Genomic DNA, 20,330 nt, shown 5'->3' with positions numbered 1-20,330 from the left:
GGAAAACACTAGCACTTAGTTGAAGTTGAAGCTTGGTCCATACTAATCACTTCAAGTAGCAATAACTTGGTCAACTCTGTATGACATGATGAACACTAAGAAACTTGATAGATACTAAATCACTTGGTTGACACTACATGACTCGATCAACACTAGATTCACTTTTTTAACATCGTAAGCTTGGTAGACACTATCAAACTTGGTTAACACTACGAATCTTAGTTAACACTAAGATCTTCATCACTTCTATTGGATAGCTCAGTAGATTTTATATACTCAGGCTATACTGTAAAGTATCTCAAATGATCAGTAGACACTGTGAAGCTTGGTAGCAACTGAAACACTTGGTTAACACTACTAGATGAATGATAAGCTTGGTATCAATGTAATCATCTGACTAAGTATTGAGTCACTAATAGAAAAATTGACCTTAATATCAACAATCTCCCCCTTTACCATTAGTGACAAAAACACTTACCATACCAAAAATCCAAATTTTCAAAATTACAAGTCAAAAATTTCTTCTATCAACATTTTATGTCTTCAACTTGGTTTTGACTTACTGTTGCTGTAGCTCGATAAATTACTCTTTTTTTCTGGTTTTTCAAATTTTCTTTTGTAATTATATGTTAGTCTCAAAATGGTTTTGACATTTTAGTGCCATCATACTTAACCATTTTTTACATTGGAGCCGAGCACATACGTATGCCAAGCCACAACATGAGTCGAGTCAGGAAAACCAACAGCTGCCGACTGATCATCAGGTGCTGAGTAGCCTTCAAGTGCCGAGTGAAGATCAGGTGCCAAGTGAAGAACAAGTGCCAAGTGACTTTAGGTGCTGAGCATGATACAAGTGCCGAGTGATATTTGAGTGCCAAGTCACAGACGATGCCGAGCAAAACAGAAATGCAACAAGAAGCTGACTAAGCTAGTTTGTTACATGTGCCGAGCATCTAGAATCAGTAAGTGTCGAGTAACACAGATACACATATGAGTTTGTAACCTCACTAATTTAGATGTAAACCATTTTCATGGCCAACATATGACAAATCTCGAAAGATTAAAATAATTAGATCAAATCTTTTGTATTTCCTATGCAATCTACATGCAGCCAATAAGAAAAATGGAGAAGGCATGCAACCAATAATAAAAGTGCAAGGAATGAGTGAGAAATAGAGATTCAATATGGATCGTAGATCCACATCTAACTCTAAGTCTTCGAATGTCTTTATAAGGAAAACTAAATCTCATTATATATGTGAATAAATGAGGGTGTGTAAGGGAAACTATTTTTAGAGTGAAGAATATAAGATCTCAGAGGATCAAGATCAGAGAAAGTAGATCAAGTGCCTATATTCAGCAATCAAAGGATTGTAAGCTATCAGGTTTATTACACCTCATACTCTCTAGCAATTGTATTAGAAAGGAAACCCTATGGTGATAGGTTAGCTTAACAACTATTTTGTAGATCCTTTAAATAGGTGATTAAATCCTTTAATAGGGTAACACTTCATGTAAAGTGTTTGTAAATCCTTTAACCAAGTCACTATTGATACAGTGTAAAGCCTTTAATAGGGCAGGCCTTTAATAGGGCAAACCATCAGAAGTGGTTAAACATTATTACTACAGTGATTTTGTGGGTATCATCCCCACTCTAGTTTTACCTTCTTATTCTGGAGGGTTTCTAGGTTACCAAAATCTCAAGTGTTATGTGGTGGTACATGTTTGTCTTTCATGGTTGTTTGATATGTTTATTTTTAATGGTCAAAGTGCAATACATCTGATTCACCCCCCTCTCAAATGCATTATTCCTATTTGAACATTCCAACAATTAGTATCAGAGCTACAAGGTTCTCACAAGGAGAAGTCTAGCAGCTTGGAGATAAAAGGTCTAAATATGGAAGCCTTCAAACTTGGGAAGATTATTGACAATCAAGTGATTGACATGCAACTGGCTCTACACAAAGTAGAGGAAGCCAGGGAGGAACTACGAAAATCCTTGAAAAGAAGAAAGGATATAGCCATGGCTGAAAATGATATAAACTACAAGGAGATAGATACCACAAAATTGTTTGTCAATGAAGACACTAAAGAGTTTGATGCAACAATAGCAGAACTAATGGAGAAAAACAAAGTTCAAGTAGAGGAGATAAGATCTCTCAAGATGGAACATGAATCACATGCCATAATGTTATGTGAAATCACTAAACAAAAGAAAAGAGTAGTTGAGGATAGAGTCATGATGGAAGATGAAAAAAGAAATCTTGCAAATAGACTTGAAGAAAAATGTATTCAATTAACAAGGATCTTAAACATGCAGATGGATACACTTGCCAAAATGATGAACCTTCATCATGAACTCAATATGAAAGATATTGAGATCTCTACCTTAAGGATGCAGAATGAATTGAACAGAGAAAAAGAAATAGTAGAGAATCTCAACAAGTCAAGTGAAGCCATCAAGTACTTTGAACAGTTGATGAAATTCCCAAGATCAGCCCATGATACATCAGGACTTGGATACAACAGCACTAAAGTAGGGGAATCATCAAAGAATGTTGAGAAAAAAGGTGACAAAGGTAAGGATTCTAAACCCATTTTTCATTATTGTAATAAAAAGGGGCATACTGCTAATATTTGTAGGAGTAGAAGATTCAATCAGCAAAACACACCCAAGAGCAAGAGTTACTGTCACAAGTGCAACATACAAGGACATATAACACAAGATTGTAAATCCAAAGTCACAAGGACACAAAGATTTGATGGACATTGTCATAATTGTAAGAAGTATGGACATAGAGCATTTGAATGCAGATCAAAGCCTATGTGGGCATCAAATAAACTAGCAAAAACAAAAGAAAATGAAAGTCAGTACCATTGGGATTACAACACTAGGTATAGCCGTCATTATTGCCAAGAATATGGACATATACCCCAAAACTGCATAAGAACACATTTCAAAGGGAACTGCAAAAGATGGTTGAACCAAACCACATGTTTTAGTTGCTTAAAAACTAATCATATTAGTAGAAATTGTCCTACAAGGTCCAAAGCACCAAAAACTAAATCCAACAAAGAAAATAAGGGCAAAGAAAAGATTGATGAGTGTGGCACATCAAGTGGAGGGATCACTTCATCCAATGGGTCAAGTGATGACACTTTATCAAACTAAGCATAAGAGAACTATATGGGACTGATATACAAAGTTACATCAAACATCAATCCCAAGATAAAGTACTAAAAAGTAGAAATAAGCATGAAACAAGATGCCAAGACAAAATTTTAAATGATGATGTCGAGTTGTCTTTGGATGCCGAGTAAAACTCCAATACATGTCGAGTTCCTAATAGCAACCGAGTTGATGACTGATGTTGAGTTGAGTAACTCCTATGAAAGCTGAGTAAAGTGGAAATGTAGTACAAGCTGAGTAATGTCAAAATCCTTCAAAAGCCAAGTTGGCAGTTGAACATTTAATGTGAAGGAAATAGGGTATATTATCACAATTCCAATCATTTTTCCTTATCGCAATCAAGAAGCAAAGAAGAGAAAGAGAGCGAAGTGACTTCATAGAAGAGAATCCAATATTCCAAGCAGTTTACAACCTCTTACAACATGTTTTCATCGATCTTGAGGTATTTTCATTTGTTTCGAGCTACATAGCTTCATTTTTTGTGTAAAGGAAACCCTAGTTTGCATGAATGGCTTCGAGTTCTAAGAAAACCCAGGATAAAGAATTGTTTGAAGTCCAACTAGTATCTAATGAGGTTAGGAGCCTGATTTTTTCCCTATTCCTAAAGTGGCATACAAGAACGATCCCATTGGAGCCCTTTCTTGCATACCCCCAAATGTTGTTATGGTTCAGGATGTAAGGAGATGCTATAAATGTAAGATAGGAGCCATAAGAGACATGGAAATAAGAGAAGCCTTTGCGAAGCTATGTATCGATGGAGTCTTGAAAGATGAATACAAAATTGCTGAAAGGAAGGGTTTAACACAAGTTTTGAGTTTTCCCACCATATTCAAAATAGAATGGATTAGACTTATGTTGAGCAGAATTCATGATGGTAGTCTGTGGTTAGAAGATGTCCCTATCAAAATCACAAAAAGAATCATTCATAGGGTAACTAGATATCCTACCCTAGATCAGTTCAAGACCTTGAGAAGCCAATCCAAGGAGGTTATTGAAAAGAACACAGGTTCTCAGTGGAACAAAAGAGGAATGACAATTCACACCATTCAGGACCCTCTAGTTGAGTTTGTTGTTCGAGTTATTGCCCACAAATTCTCTCAATCCAGTAGATTCAACAGTGTGTCATGTATTGCAGTAGATGTAGGCTACAAACTGGTGAAAAAGGATCATACTTATGATCTTGCAGAACTGTAACTACAATAGATTAATGAAAACCTAGCAGCCATAAGAAGGACAAAGGGTGCTCAATGCAAATTTGGAGCAATTCTAGTTTGTGTGTTCTTTTATGTTCAGAATGAATTTCCCTCTTTTGGAAAAGTTACATGGAGAAATTATAGAGCTATCATATCCCAAATTAATGAATATATAGAAAAAATGGGAGACAATTTTGATACCTTGATGACAAGCTATTTTGAGGATTTTAAGAAATCCATGAAGCAAAGGGTGAGAATACCAGTTTCCTTTGTGGAAAAACATATTAATGATATATGCTTCTTAGTTGATATTGACTTCACCTATATCCAAGCAGCAATTCCAAGGGTGAGATGGCTAAGGCCATTTGGTTATGAGATCAACATAGATGAAGCATCTGTAGCAATAACTGTATTATTGGCAGAAGAGATAGATAAGAGTGCCCCACATTTTGGCACTTATGATGTAGTAAGGTAAAAGATAAATATGGAGTTAAAGACTACCTCCACATTGAAGAAGAAAGATAAATTGATGAAGAAAATTAAGAAGAAATTTGGTGAAGGAATTGAGGCTAAAGTAGAAGAAGATGATGATGACAATGATGATGATGAGGATGAACAAGAGCAAGGCCAAATGGAATTAACTCAAGGCCTAGGTGAAGACGAGGAGGGAGGTGCTGAGGAAGAAGAAGCCAAGGAAGCACCAACCCAAGCCAAGCCAAAGAAGAGAAAGGCAATAGAATAGCCTCTAGCTCAACCCAAACCAAAGAAAACTACCATGCCATCACCACAAAAGCCAACAACTAGAGCTGCAACAAGGGCCTGCACACAAAAAGCTAAAGAGGAAGCTACAAAGAAGAAAAAAATCAAGAAGACACAAGAAGAGCTAAGGAAAAGAAGAAAATATGTGGCTCAACCTAATACTGATGAAGAAGATCATTTTGAAAACGTAAGCCATTTTTCAGTTGATACATTATGTAAAAAGATTGGAAATGGAAACTTAAGCAACATAAATAAAGTTGATTTCAATAAGTTCACTAAAGATGAACAAAATAGAATAGAAGAATCAATGTATGGAATGATGGCATAGTTCAAGTATACTCCTCTTGAACTAGATGGACAATTGCCAAATGAACTATCTAAAATTGTAGAAGATAGATGGTATTTTTGTTTGAAAATGAAGAAGGAGATGAGAGAATCAACCCTATCAAGCACATTACCTGATTTGACTAAGGAGAAAATAGAGAAAGCAGTCAAAAGGCATAATACTAGGTTTACACCTAAGTACAGGGCATTCTTCATTCTCCAAAACAAAATGGAAGAAATTGTACAAAGAACAAAAAAATCATGGAAGAATTTGTACAAAAAGATTGAATATTTTCTTGAAGAAGAGTACAAGGAAGAAGCTACAACTCAGCCAGAAGAGAAAAGAAAAAAGAGAGAAGAGACGATAGAAGTAGAAAAAGGAGAAGAAAAAAAGAAGGAAGAAGAAAAGATAGAAGAAGAAGAGAAGAAGGGAGAAGAAAAGAAAGATGGAGAGGAGAAAGAAATAGAGGAGGAGGAGACACAAAAGCAAGATGAAATGGCAACAATTGAGCAAGAGCAGCAACAAGACTAGAGTGTGCAAGACACACAATTGCCACCCTCTAGCCCTCCTCATGTACCCATCACACCTACAACAACTATAATTGTACAAGATGTTCCTGACACTTTTTCTTAGAACATCAATCCATTAACTGCAGAGGATCTCAAAAGCATCCTTGACCAATCCATGCAACAAGCAAGATTATGTGCAGATCCAGTATTGGTCAGTGTGGATGAACTACAAAAACTAGTAGAAAACATAGTTAAAGATAAGGTGAATCCAAAAGAACCACCTTCCTTTATCTCTACAACTACTAGTGGTCAACCTCAAATGCCAACAGTTGCTTCATTAGGCATAGTTGACACCATAGTACAAAAGCCGAGTGCAACAACAGACAAAGAAACAGAACAAATAGGACAGACTATTACATCTGATCCTACAGCACAAACAAAAGGTGCACTTCCTAAAATTACTATAATTGATCAAGTTAGTAGACATTAGGAGGAGAAAATAGAGGAAACCCCTAAAGAGCAGGAGGCAATACAAACATTGATAAATTTGCCTACCTCGGGGACTCCTTCACAAAAGCCATTGCAAATATCAGCACTAGGGTCAAGTTCTACAAAAGTTGCAAGGGTACTTCACTATGGAGACCCTAAACTAGATGAGGAGATAGCCATACTAAGTTATGACTCAAAAAAAATAAGCATTGATCAAATCAATGAGGTTTAGGAAGCATTAAATAGAAGAAAGAGGCAAGACATACTCAGGAAGGAGTATAAACAAAAGCAAACTTTACATGAAATTAAAGACATATTTATGCATGCCTTCAGTTTGTAGTCACCAGATGAGTCCAAGCATATAATGGAACAATTGATAGATATTGTTGACCAAGTGACAAATGCAGACCAAGAGACAAATGCAAAACTTATGGAATGGTCTGAAAGAAAATTTCAAGGGAAAGTCAATGAGAAAATATCTAGTGAAATAGGACTTTCATAGGTTGAATTGGCAAAGGTAATAGACAAAGTGAAAAAGGTACTTGAGAATATATTCTCATTGTACAAAAAGTTGTGTGACTTTTCATACTTCACACTGGAGACAAGCCAAAAGATAATGAGCATGGAAAGGAATTTGAATATTTCAAGCATGCAACTACCAAAAGATCTAGCTCAAAGTGAGAAGCATTTTTCTCACACACTTCACACTCAAAAAGAAATAGTTGTATTAACAATAGAAGAGGTCACCATCAAGGCCAAATTGATATAGCTCCAATCCTCCATTACCCCACATTTAGAAGTACTTCATAAAGAAAAGGTCTATGCTGAAGCTATTCTTAAGAAAGATCCTAATCTTTCTACTTCAGAAGGACTTATTCACCTTGCTGTAGAGACTGCCATCCAACACAAGTCATTGAAAATTGCTTTGCATGATTGAGATGTAGCTCTTAGGATGATTATGGAGGTAAAAAACATATTTTTGGCAAAATATGGTCTTAATCCTAAAAATCCTTTGACATAAGTGTCAAAAAGGGGGAGACAAGATGAATGGGTAAGACAAGATGAATGTGGGAGACAAAGAGACAAGTTAATAAGGGGAGACAAGATAAAAGGGGAGCATGATATACAACATAAAATTTTGGTTACCAAGATAGTACAGATTATGGCACAATCAACTCAAAGGGAGTTACAATAATTTTGAGGTATATATTGTAAGTTATAAAATTTTGATCAAGGTTTTAAAACCTTTGTATATACTGAGCAGATTAGTGAATGTACTCATAAAGTCAGTTAATTTTTTTTGTCACTCATCTCAAACTGGGAGATTGTTAGTCTCAAAATGGTTTTGCCATTTGAGTGCCATCACACTTAACCATTTTCTACATTTGAGCTAGGCACACTACATATGTTGAGCCACAACATGAGCCGAGTCAGGAAAACCAACAGGTGTCGATTGATCTTTAGGTGTCGAGTAGCCTTCAAGTGCCAAGTGAAGATCAGGTGCTGAGTGAAGAACAAGTACTGAGTGACTTAAGGTGCCAAGCATGATACAAGTGCTGAGTGATATTTGAGTGTCAACTCACAGACGATGCCGAGCAAAACAAAAAAGCAATAGGAAGTCGAGTAAGCCAGTTTGTTATATGTGCTGAGCATTTGGAATTAGCAAGTACCGAGTAACATAGAATACACATATGAGTTTGTAACCTCACTAATATAGATGTAAACCATTTTTATGGATGACATATGATGAATCTCGAAGGATTAAAATAATTAGATCGAATCATTTCTATTTCCTATGCAATCTACATGCAGCCAATAAGAAAAATGGAGAAGGCATGCAACCAATAAAAGTAGCAAGTATAGTAGACAACTATACTTGATCAATAGAAATTTTCTGTGCTACTTGCTCCAAAATTTTATTTTCAAAATTTCACTCATCTCTCTATAACAACTTTTCCCATCCTTTTAGTTCTTCATTGTACTTGTGGATAATTTCAGCTAATTGATCCAGAGTAGGTTTTTTCCCATCAACCTCAATATTCAGAGCATCAACAAATATGATCTTTATGTCCTCAAGGACTTGATTAATCTTATTCCTTTCTTCTCTAAGCTTCTTTTTCTTATCCATTTTCTTCCAAAGTTATCCAATGGTATCCATCTCTTCTAGAGTGAGGTTAGAGGTATTCTAATTTGAAATAACAATGTCCTCATCTAGATCAATTTCTTTTTCTTCTTTACCCTTATTCAAAACTTTAGTGCTTAGTTAAGACTAGGTCTCAACTATCATTGCACTAGTCATGGTGGAAACACTAGTTGAAAAAGAAGGAATAGTACCAATAGTAAAAATAACATTAACAAGAGGAATACCTTATAGTTTCTTAGTCAAGCCTAATGATGGGAAAACTTGCTACTCGATGGATGAAGTGCTAGGCACCTCAGCCATTGGAATACTCGACAGAGAAATTCTAGAGATTTTTTGTGTGCTTGGTGTTGTAGATTTAACCTTAACCAACTTGGTAGAAGCTTTCTTTCAGCCTGATTACTCTAAGGCTTTTCTCAAAGAATGAGAAAAGGAAGTCATAACATTTACTGTAATCTTTTCTGCATCTATTTCCTCAATGCTCTATATTTCTAGAAGAGTTCCTCTAGTGGCTTCTTTCTCTTCTTCCTCATCATCAAGATCAACATTGTCTATCTTATCATCTTTGATTTCTACTTCTTCTTTAGCATCATCTTCTTCACCATCATTGTCATCAACATGCACAACAAATTCTAGGCTTGTGCAACCTATAGATGTTTTTCCATGTGGTAGTAGTAGACTTCACCATAGATTCAATGTCCTTTATAAATATTAGACATGTATTGAGTTTAGGTGTGAGCTTCTTCTCATTTTCTTTCAATGCTTCATTCACCTCTTTCTCACTGAGACTCGACATAATTTGTCTCAAAATTTGTTCACTAATGTCTTTAGAAAATTTCATTGCATTATCCCATTGAGGTTTGATTGCTTTCAAATGTACATCACAAACTTGTTGTGTTAGCTCATCAAGTGAATACTTCTACTTACCCAATTTTGTCACAAGGGTATCCTCAATTTTATTTTTCTTTTCTTTGTTTCTATTTTCATACTTAAGAGACTTAAAACATGTCATACATGTTCCTTGTTCCATCTTATCTAGTCTTTCTTGAAGGGTATGGATAGACCTTTGAAAGATAATCTATTCAGGTTCATCCTCTTCACCCAACTTCAACATCCTCTTGGATTTGGTAGATCTTCTTGTAAACACAACAGGGGAAGACTTGGTAGGTTTGGTTATTATAACCTTCCCTTTCTTCTTTGGAGGATCCTCTTCCTCAAGTTCTATATCCTCTACATCCTCCTCTTCATCTTCATCTTTTATATAATCTCCTTGGCCCTCAATAAGCTTGAGAGGAGAGCTTAATTTCTTAGTATTCTTCATTATTTTCTCAATCCTTTTCCTTCTTATGCTCACTACTTGGGGTAACTTCATCTCAAGCTCAATTCTAGCCTTAGCCTCTTCATAAGTACCAAAATATATTGCCTTAGGATCCATAGGTTCATTCAGTAGATCCTCAATGATATCTTTAGTTTCATAAATGTTAACCTCATATTCTAGATGCTTAACCTATGCCACTTTAGGCTTGACTACTTGAATATAAACCTTATCATAGTCAACCATGAAACAAATATCCTACTCATAATCTTCTACTAGCTTCCTTGGTATCCTAAATCTTCTTTGCATCTTCACCTTGAATCTCTCAAAATAATTATCCATAATAGTGTCAAAGTTATCTCCCATCTCTACTATAAATGCATTGATTTGATACAGTACTAGAGTATCTTTCTTCCATACTACAATTCTTTTAGATGGGAAAAACTTCTGAACATAGAAAAATAAATATATCAAGAGGGAACCAAAAAAACACAAATTGTTCTTTTATGCTTGGATGTTGTCCATGTTCTTGCTCAATTGATTTAGTAGCAAATCGGCAAGTTCAAAGGACAAATTGTTCTTTACCACCTTGTACGCTAGGTCAACTACTTCACATGACACGTTGTTCAACTAGCTTGAGTTGTAGATTTTGTGAGCTATCACATGGATTCCAAAAAAATTCCATGTCAGTCACACCACTTAGTTTCATGCCTCTTCTATCCCATTTGACAATAGTCCTTTTCACCAATTCAACCCGACCTAGGGTTTTAGTGGTCTTTTCTTTATTCAACATGGGAATCTAGTAATCATGAGTACCATCTTCTTGGTTATGAAAATAGGATGATCTAACCATAACTACATGTTATTAAGATTTCTCAAATGAGTCTGATCCACTTCACTTGAAAATCCCTTGGCATATATAAAATATGTGTCAAACCCTTTGTCTCCAATTGTTTGTGCTCAAGTTTTAGAACACCATCCACACATAGTTCATTGTATGCCTCATTCATCTCTAGGGTTCCAAGCTCTTGAATAGAAAAATGATCAAATTTGATGAAAAAGAAGTACCTTGGGTGGAATTTGGGTTTTGAATCTAGTAGGGTCAAGTGCCTCTACAATTACTGGTGATAATTTGAATGTGGGAGCCTTGCAATCAACTCCATGGACCAACATTTTAGAGCCTTTCTTAACCTTGTTGCTAGAAGACCCCATCTCTTAGTGGGGTTTTGAACATGGGAGAAATCTTCAATAGCAACTGCTAAAATCACTTGGAGGCTCTAAATTTTCTCTATGCCCTATGCTCTGAAAATTCACAATGAAATAATACATTCAATTTCCTCCTTTTAACGAATTTCAATCTTTAAAATCACCATTAATTCTTCATACACATATCTGCTCGATGATAGGATATCCTCCACTTGATTTGGTCTTTAATGCTCTGAATGTTGAGATAATGGGTGTTGCACACATTGCATAATATTGTTATATTTTATTATTTTATATTTATTATGTAATGTTGTACTTAGATGGACGTGCAACATGTAAAGATTCCCATGGAATATTCTTGATGAGTTGTATTGTAACATTGTGAAAATATTTTATGTAATTATTTAATATTGGGGAAAAGAATTAAATGCCCAATATTAAATGTGGGGTCAGTGGGTTAGGTAGCACATGGTTTTAGCACATGGTTTATGTAATACCACTTAGTGGTTTTGTGGGACTTGCTACTATATAAGCAGCCACAAGGGTAGTTGTTGTAGAGAGAGAGAGAGAGTGACAAGGAGAAGACAAAAGGCAAGAGTCGAGCGGGACAAGGCTTGACAGGTTAGCCAAGGGACCATTTGTGAAGGTTGAAAGCACGGCATGGGATGTGTGGATTCATGCTTGTTCACATAGTTAGCTCAGTTGTGGCTATGGCCATGAAGGCTTCCATGGTTGTATGGCAATGGTATTTTTTGCTGAATAATACATGATGATGGATGCTTTTGGAGGCTGGGTTTTTCCCTCAATGAGGGTTTCCCAGGGTATATCTTGGGTCACATTTTATGGGTATGTTGTCTATTCTCTTGCATGTGGATTTTAATTTCGTGTTTATTTTAGATCTATTATGGGTTATGTGGAAACGGTTATATTCTTTATTGCCAAGTTTCCTTACAAGTGGTATCAGAGCTATGGTTTTATTATTTGTAACCCTAGATTGAATCCATGGGAATGCATGAGAGGATGATAGAAATGGCAAGATATATGAATGATTTATTGCAGATCTGAGGGTTTTGGGTTTGCTATTATGATGGGATGTTAAAATATTTTGGGCATGTGAAATTGTTGGACAAAAAGATTTTTTTGGATGTTTCACTTAAATGAGGGTTTTGGGGGGTAGCTTGCAGAAATGACCTCCTGGGTAAAAACAGACCTCACCATTGGATTCGGGTTGACATTTCCATAACATTTTATATATAATATGCCCTAGTTTGGCCATGTTCAGAGGAAATGAAAGAGTTTTTTAGTTTCAGCCCATGATGGCCGTCAAATTTAATCCCGTCGGAATTTTCGTCACTGAAAAAAATTAAAAAAATGAAAAATCGTACTGAAAATGGTAAAAAGACTATCTTAGTAAAATGGCCATAACTTTCTCTCAGAATATCGGATTTTAGAGTTCTTACAGGCATTGGAAAGCTAATTCAGAGCAATACAACATGGTGTAGGTTTGGTTCTATGATTTTGAAATTTTGTCAGGTTTTAAGAGCCCTAAAGTCAGATGTTATTTATTTTGAGCACGAATTGGGACATAACTTGGGCATACGGAGTCAAATTTTGGACTTCGAGTAGTCAACGGAAAGCTCTTGGAGAGCTCTATAAATTGGTTCAGATTTGGTGTAAGTTTGGCATGATTTATTTGTTGAAATATTGATTTGAACAATTTATAGGTATATTTTGACTATGGTAATATTGTGAGTTTATGGCATTGGAGATTTAAGATTTGATGTCATTGTGTACTTAGTTCATATTTCAGATTGGTCTCATGATGATATGGTTATCAGTGTTTGGTTCTGATATGTATGATGACTTGTTGGGTCTACAAGTTGTGCAGTGTTGTAAGCGGTCTATACTTACAGGTTGCATTTATAGCTTGGTTATGGGTTGTCTTTTCCCATTGATCTTTCATTATTGATGCATATTCAGATTGGTGGATTTGATTTGGGTTGTCTATGCCCTAAGTCACATGATTTTATCTTCATGTAGAAGGGATGAGATGTTGTTACCAGGTATAGTCATGGTGGAGGATTTTGGTTGACTATTTTATGCTGACAGGTTGGACATATTGAGAGCCAGATGCTCGGTTCATGGATGTGATCATGGTGTCATGGATTTTGGCATGACTTGATTGGATATACAGGTACATCCTTGATGTTCATTAGCTTGGATTTTCTGATTTGGTTATGGTGGTATATCTTCTTGGTTGAGGATCATGGTTATTTGGTTTCTTTTGAGGAGCTCATGATGTGCACTTTGAGTTCTTTGATAGTTTGATGCCTTGGTTGATTCTCATGGTTAGAGGATGGGTTTTTCATCATGATGTCATGGATAGCTTGGATACATGATTTAGTGGGAGCTTGTGACAGTGATGGGGTGACAGTGCAGGATTAGTTCCTAGTTTGGTTTGGATCTTCATATACAAGATGGATTTTATGATGCCAGAGGTGACTTGGTACCACAGTTGAGTGGGAGTTGTTGGCATTGATATATTTATTGAGTGTTTGCAGATGTTGGGGGTTTGTCTTAGATCCTGTTGCTGCAGAAGCGTCTTTGACATTTGCATGGTGCACTTGTTATCTTCATGGTGTTTGAAGATGGTTAGATCTTGAGGACTCATAGAGTTCTTGGTTATCTTCATATTGTGTGGAGATGGTTCTTCATGGTATGTGGAGATGGTTCTTCATGGTATGTGGAGATGGTTTTCTTCATGGTGTGTGGAGATGGTTGCATCTTGAGGACTCACAGGGTTCTTGGCAAAGGTGTGGTTTATGCTTTTATTTGGCATGTTATCCTTGGTATGAGGATGGTTTCATTATTATGTCATGGTATACTCTTGATACGTGTTTAGAGTTGTGACATGTTATGGTATGTTCATGTGGAGCATGTTATCTCTTTAGTTGAGATGGTAAGATCATGTTGTCATGTTTATGTTCCTGAGGCCATGGTTGGAACTTTGACATTGATCTTGGTTTAGTTTTTTGGTATTGAGTACACTGATCATAAGCTGGATATTGCTATGTTGCATTTGGAGTTGGCATGGATTGATTGGTTACAGCTGCTCATGGATACTTAGAGATGGTGGTGACACTGGTTTCTCTTAGATTAGAGAAGTATTTTTTGGGACAATTGATGGTTTCAACAGGAAGTTCGAGGGGCAGTCACCTAATATGGACTTGAGAGGAGATTGTTCTTAGATGAGTCTTGGTTGGAGACTTGGGTATCTTGATGAGCATTCTCATTCCCCACTCTTGGTCTACTCGGCGGTTTGCTACTTGAGAGGTATAGCCCATTGTTTCTCTCAGTTGCATTATATTTATGCTTGTCTTTCATGGATATGGATCTTGAGCTATGGTACATGAGTTAGTTCTGGAGGGTTCATTTGAGAGATGGTTTAGCATTGGTTATCTCCATGTGCATATGTTGTTATGCTGGTTGAGTTTGGGAGATGGTTTTATATTGGGCATATTCCTTGGTTTAGGAATGAGTTTATTGAGTTTGATCTTCTTGTGAGAGGCTTACATCCATAATTAGTTATATGGTATGGTTTGGATGTTGTTGAGGCTTCTTGTTGGGGTTTTATGGAGAAGATCATACTTGCACAGTTTACATCTAGAGGTGTGTGTAGAAGGACATGATATAGGTTTGATTTGCATGGTTTCTTCGGTCTTGGTTATCTTCTTGATGTTCAATTTTGCCTACATTGGATTTGAGATTGGTTAGAGATTATGATCACTGGTTTGTGCTCATGTATTTCATGTGAGAGATGACATGGTTATTTCTTTCTCTTTCCTCTGTTGGTTGTGGAGAATTTGGGAGAGCATTGGAGACTTGTTATGAGAGTTGTTCTTGCAGGATATTAGTTTATGTATTGTCAATGTCCTTGATACTACATGGATTCACTTCTTTGAGATGTTGTGAGTGGATTGGTTATAGATTTGACATTATCTTTTGCAGTGGGAGCTTCTTGGTATATATGTGGTAGGTATTTCTCTTGAGGCTTGTGATTGTAGGTTATAGATTGGATATGTTGGTGATATAAGATTCACTTGTTATACCTTTGAAGTATGGATAGTTGGATGGGTTTGGCACTTGTTGTGGGTGCTATTTCAGCTATAGATATTTTAACAACTATGGATACATGTGATTACCTTTGGATCAGGTTTTTTGTGCTTAAAATTTTAGTTGGTACAGGATTTTATGATCTTCTAATGTGACAGGTTGGGTGGTTTTCTCTTTGGATGGCTTCTATGTATGTCCAGTGGAAGTGGCATAATAGAAGGTGAGATCATTCATGTTTGAGATGCTGGATACTTTGATTTTGTTGCGGGTACTAGGATGGAGCACTTGGTGTATTTTGATCCATGATGGTGGATGTGCTGGGAGGGATTGTTCCCTTGTTCATTTATGTGGCTACGGATTGACCCTATGCAATGTATACAACAAGTGGGAGATTGTTGAGATAATGGGTGTTGCACACATTGCATAATATTGTTATATTTTATTATTTTATTTTTATTATGTAATGTTGTGCCTAGATGGACGTGCAACATGTAAAGATTCCCATGGAATATTCTTGATGAGTTGTATTGTAACATTGTGCAAATATTTTATGTAATTATTTAATATTGGGGAAAAGAATTAAATGCCCAATATTAAATGTGGGGTCAGTGGGTTAGGTAGCACATGGTTTATGTAATACCACTTAGTGGTTTTGTGGGACTTGATACTATATAAGCAGCCACAAGGGTAGTTGTTGTAGAGAGAGAGAGAGAGAGTGACAAGGAGAAGACAAAAGGCAAGAGTCGAGCGGGACAAGGCTTGACAGGTTAGCCAAGGGAGCATTTGTGAAGGTTGAAAGCATGGCATGGGATGTGTGGATTCATGCTTGTTCACATAGTTTGCTCGGTTGTGGCTATGGCCATGAAGGCTTCCATGGTTGTATGGCAATGGTATTTTTTGCTAAATAATACATGATGATGGATGCTTTTGGAGGCTGGGTTTTTCCCTCAATGAGGGTTTCCCAGGGTATATCTTGTGTCACATTTTATGGGTATGTTGTCTATTCTCTTGCATGTGGATTTTAATTCCGTGTTCATTTTAGATCTATTATGGGTTATGTGGAAACGGTTATATTCTTTATTGCCAAGTTTCCTTACACTGAAGACAGCTTCCACTTAGTAAGGTCTCCTTACTTGGTAGGAACTACCAACTTGACATCTACAACCTAAAAAAGATATACAACTTGACCTTGCTCAGTAAGGTCTTGAACTTCCATCATCACTCAGTGATCCTTGTGCATCTTGAATGCTGATATGGATCTTTCTACATAATGGATGGAACTGATGTTAGATGACTTCTTCTAAATCGCAGTTCTAGTGATCTCCATAAGGAACTAAGTCGAGGCAGTTGAGCCACCCAACTCATTGACTTGGGTGTTAATAAATTTAGGACTATGGCTTGCATTCTCTAGAGGTTTTTGCACCTATTGTTGCCTCATTTGTTTTATGATATTTTCATCTTTGTCTTTCTTTTCATCTTCAATTCTACCTATGTTCATACAGTTCTTGGAAAGATGTCCAAGTTCTATACAAATAAAACATCTCTTTGTAGTGTCTCTTTTCCTCATGTGATGTTTTACACAATTTCATCTAATGTGCCCAAATTCACCACAGTTGTGATATCTACACCATGTGTTGTAATCCCAACCAAAGGTTTCTTTCACAATTTTCTCTGTTGGGTTCGATTTATTTGTTTTGTACTCTAAAGATTTGTGTCCTTTCTTATTGCAATTGGGACACTTTCCTTCAAACTTAAGTTTCTTTGTACATTCACTTGCTCTATGACCATGCTTATTGCAATTGTAACATTTTTCACTTAATTTTTCTTTTCCATTGCTCCAACACTTATTTGATGTATGAACTATCTTACCGCAATGATTTCAATTAGGTCTTGTGTTATTTTGAGCTCCTTGCTAATATGATTCACCTTCATCTTTATATCCTAATCCATCTTTGCCTTTGTGTCTATATTGAGTTTTCTCATTCAATTGATTCATGTTTTCTTGAAATTTCATCATTCTCTCATTGGTTTTCTTTTCAATACTGAAATCATTCTGTAGTCTTTCATTCTCTATCCTTAGATTTATAAACTCTTTATTTGCATCATTGAGTTGGTCAATAAATTTTGTTTGCTGAAGGGATAATTGTTGAATTTCATTGTCCTTTTCTTCTATCTCTTCTTTGGCTTTTTATTTTTCTTCCACAACTTCACATAATCTGACTGATTGAATTTCTTTCTCTCTTTTCAACTTTTTGACTTCTTCTTGAAGATTAGAATTCTTCTCAAGTTGGTCTTTGATTGTTGCATCAACTTCATCTGAATTTCTTTCTAGACATAAGTCTTCAATTCTTTCTTTAATGTAGAGATTGTCATCCATTTGTGTTGCAAGATATTTCCTTCTTTGTAATGATTGTGAGAGTTTCTCCTTTGCTTTCGTTAGTTGACCAATAGCTAATTCAAGATCCAACTTTTAATTTTCAATAACCTTTTCTAGCCTATATATCTCCATTGCCTTTGATCTTTTCTTAAGTTGTTAAACTTCTAATGTGAGAACCAATAGCTCTGATACCAATTGTTGGAAATATAAGGTAGGCTAGGTTACTAAGAGGGGAGGGGTGAATCAAGAACCAATAACTCTTTTAACTCACTTCACTAATTAATCCTTCATATATTATTTTGATCTAATTGCATGCATGAAAGAAATAAATCAATAAAACATTCATAACACTTTGATTCAAGATATATGCTAACCTAGAAACCTTCCAAGTAGAAAGTAAAACTAGGTGGGGATGATACCCACAAGCTTTAGTACTATAGTATAAAGTTTCCTAGTTAAGGCTTACAATTGACCACTTCAGGTGATCTTCCTTGTTAGGAGCAATAAAGACTATTAGGTCCACCTTGTTAAAGGATTTACAAACATACAGTGAAGTATGCACTCTATTAGGAGATTTAGTAAAAGACTATTAAGTCTTCTCAGTTAAAAGATTTGACTGATGCACCTATTAGAATGAATTAGTGGTTGATCTCTAATTTGCAACTTTTTTTTGCTGAATGAGATTCCTTGGATTGCAATTATCACCTTATTGTGATAGATAAGTCTCTGTTTTACCATATATGTCTTGTTGCCTTCTTCAATTCACACATATCTTCTCTTACATCTTTACATACTTATTCTCAATTACATTTTGGATATGATATAATAAATTACATATATATCAATCCAATTAACTACTTACTAGAGTAGACTACAATACCAAATTAATCATAATTGACAAATTCAGCCATTGTTGTAACTTGGGTTTAGAAGAAAAACTCGGTGATATTCTGACACTCGAAAAACACTATCAATGCTCCACAAACTCTAGCACTTGGTCAAAGTTGAAGCTTGGTCCATACTAATCACTTTGAGTTGCACAAACTTAGTCAGCTCTATATGACTTGGTGAACACAAAGAAACTCAATAGATACTGAATCACCTAGTTGACACTACATGTATCAGTCAACACTAGATTCACTTTGTTAATGTTGTGAACTCACTAGACACTATAGAACTTGTTTAACACTATAGAGCTTGATTAACACTAAGATCTTCATCACTTCTACTAGATAGCTTGATAGACTCTATTATGCTTGGGCTATACTATAAACTATCTATGATGCTTGGTAGACATTGTGAAGCTTGACATGAATTGCACTCCAACTACTTAGCTCGATAGAAACTGAAACACTTGGTAAACACTATTGGATGAATGATAATCTCAGTATCAACTATAGATATTAGTAGAAATATAACCATCTGACTAAGTGTTGAGTCACTAATAGACAAATTGACCTTAATATCAACACCAAAAAGATCAGCCTTCCATCTTTGGATTCATTGATCCATCTATAAGTCATCTACAATTGAAAGCTAGAACCGTGATCTTTCACCTCAAAACCAATATATCTAGGATTTTGGAAAGAAAAACCCACCACAACATTAACCAGATCAAGATATTCTTAGATCTACTTCTCCAACCAAGGTCCTAGTGTAAACTACCTCAACTTTGGTGATCCGTCTTCTTCTCAGGAACAACTGTGCTCTGATACCATCTGACATAGTACAAGGCAAGAGAATCCCCAAAGGAGACATCCTAACTCCCCAAAAAATAATCTCATAGTGGAAACACACCACTAAATACAAAATATGATACCAAACACAACTCTTTATTCATCAAATAACTGATTACATGCAATGTGCCTAGTTGTAAGGCCCTCTAGGTTATGACCAAATACAATAGCAATTACAATATCAGTTCTACAAGATCCCTCAAGATCCAATCCCAAACCCCTTAGCTAGTCCAGAACCACACTTTGGTAGAAACCTCTAAGGAAGATCTAAACTTGTGCTCACAAGCCCGCCAAGAAATCTCTTTATTTCCCAATCCTAAGTTGCTAGCCCATCTCAAATTTTTTTCATCTATCACATCCTCTTCTCCAAGATGGATGATATTGACACACTACCCAAATGAATACCTTAAGACCCCATAAGAACCCCTTACATATACTTAACTAATCCATAAGTTGGCCTAGTATGTTACTAATTAAATAAACCCTTGCATTAAATGCATATTTAAGCCACCAATCAACTGACAACAAAAATTAAATACAACCAAATTAAATGCCAAGGTTGGATCACACTAGAAATTGAACACATATAACTTAGGAAAAGCTAGAATCAAGACATGATTGAGCACCATGAACCACTACCGAGTATTAGAGAAACCACAAGCATTCTGAGCTCCACCAACTATTGAGTAACTAAACCTCTTCAGTAACCGAACTACTTGGGCACTATTGCAATTTGAACCCTATAGTACAAGCTGAGAACAACCACCATTTCCAAGCCCCTTTTGAAAATCAAGCTCCACTAGGATCACCAAGTCCATTCATCCACCAATGTCATCAGTGAGGCTACATTCCTTCCAACTATGAACTTTCCAAATATGATTGAGTGCCTTCAGTGATCGAGCATTACCCAAATCTTAATCGAGCACCATTGGTAAACATACAAATTACCTCCAAAGTAACTATTGAGAATTCCTCCAA

This window comes from Cupressus sempervirens, chromosome 5 (assembly GCF_028749045.1).
Source record: "Cupressus sempervirens isolate cs-2001-9-10 chromosome 5, ASM2874904v1, whole genome shotgun sequence".
Taxonomy (NCBI): domain Eukaryota; kingdom Viridiplantae; phylum Streptophyta; class Pinopsida; order Cupressales; family Cupressaceae; genus Cupressus; species Cupressus sempervirens.
Note: the sequence above shows the minus strand (reverse complement) of the source record.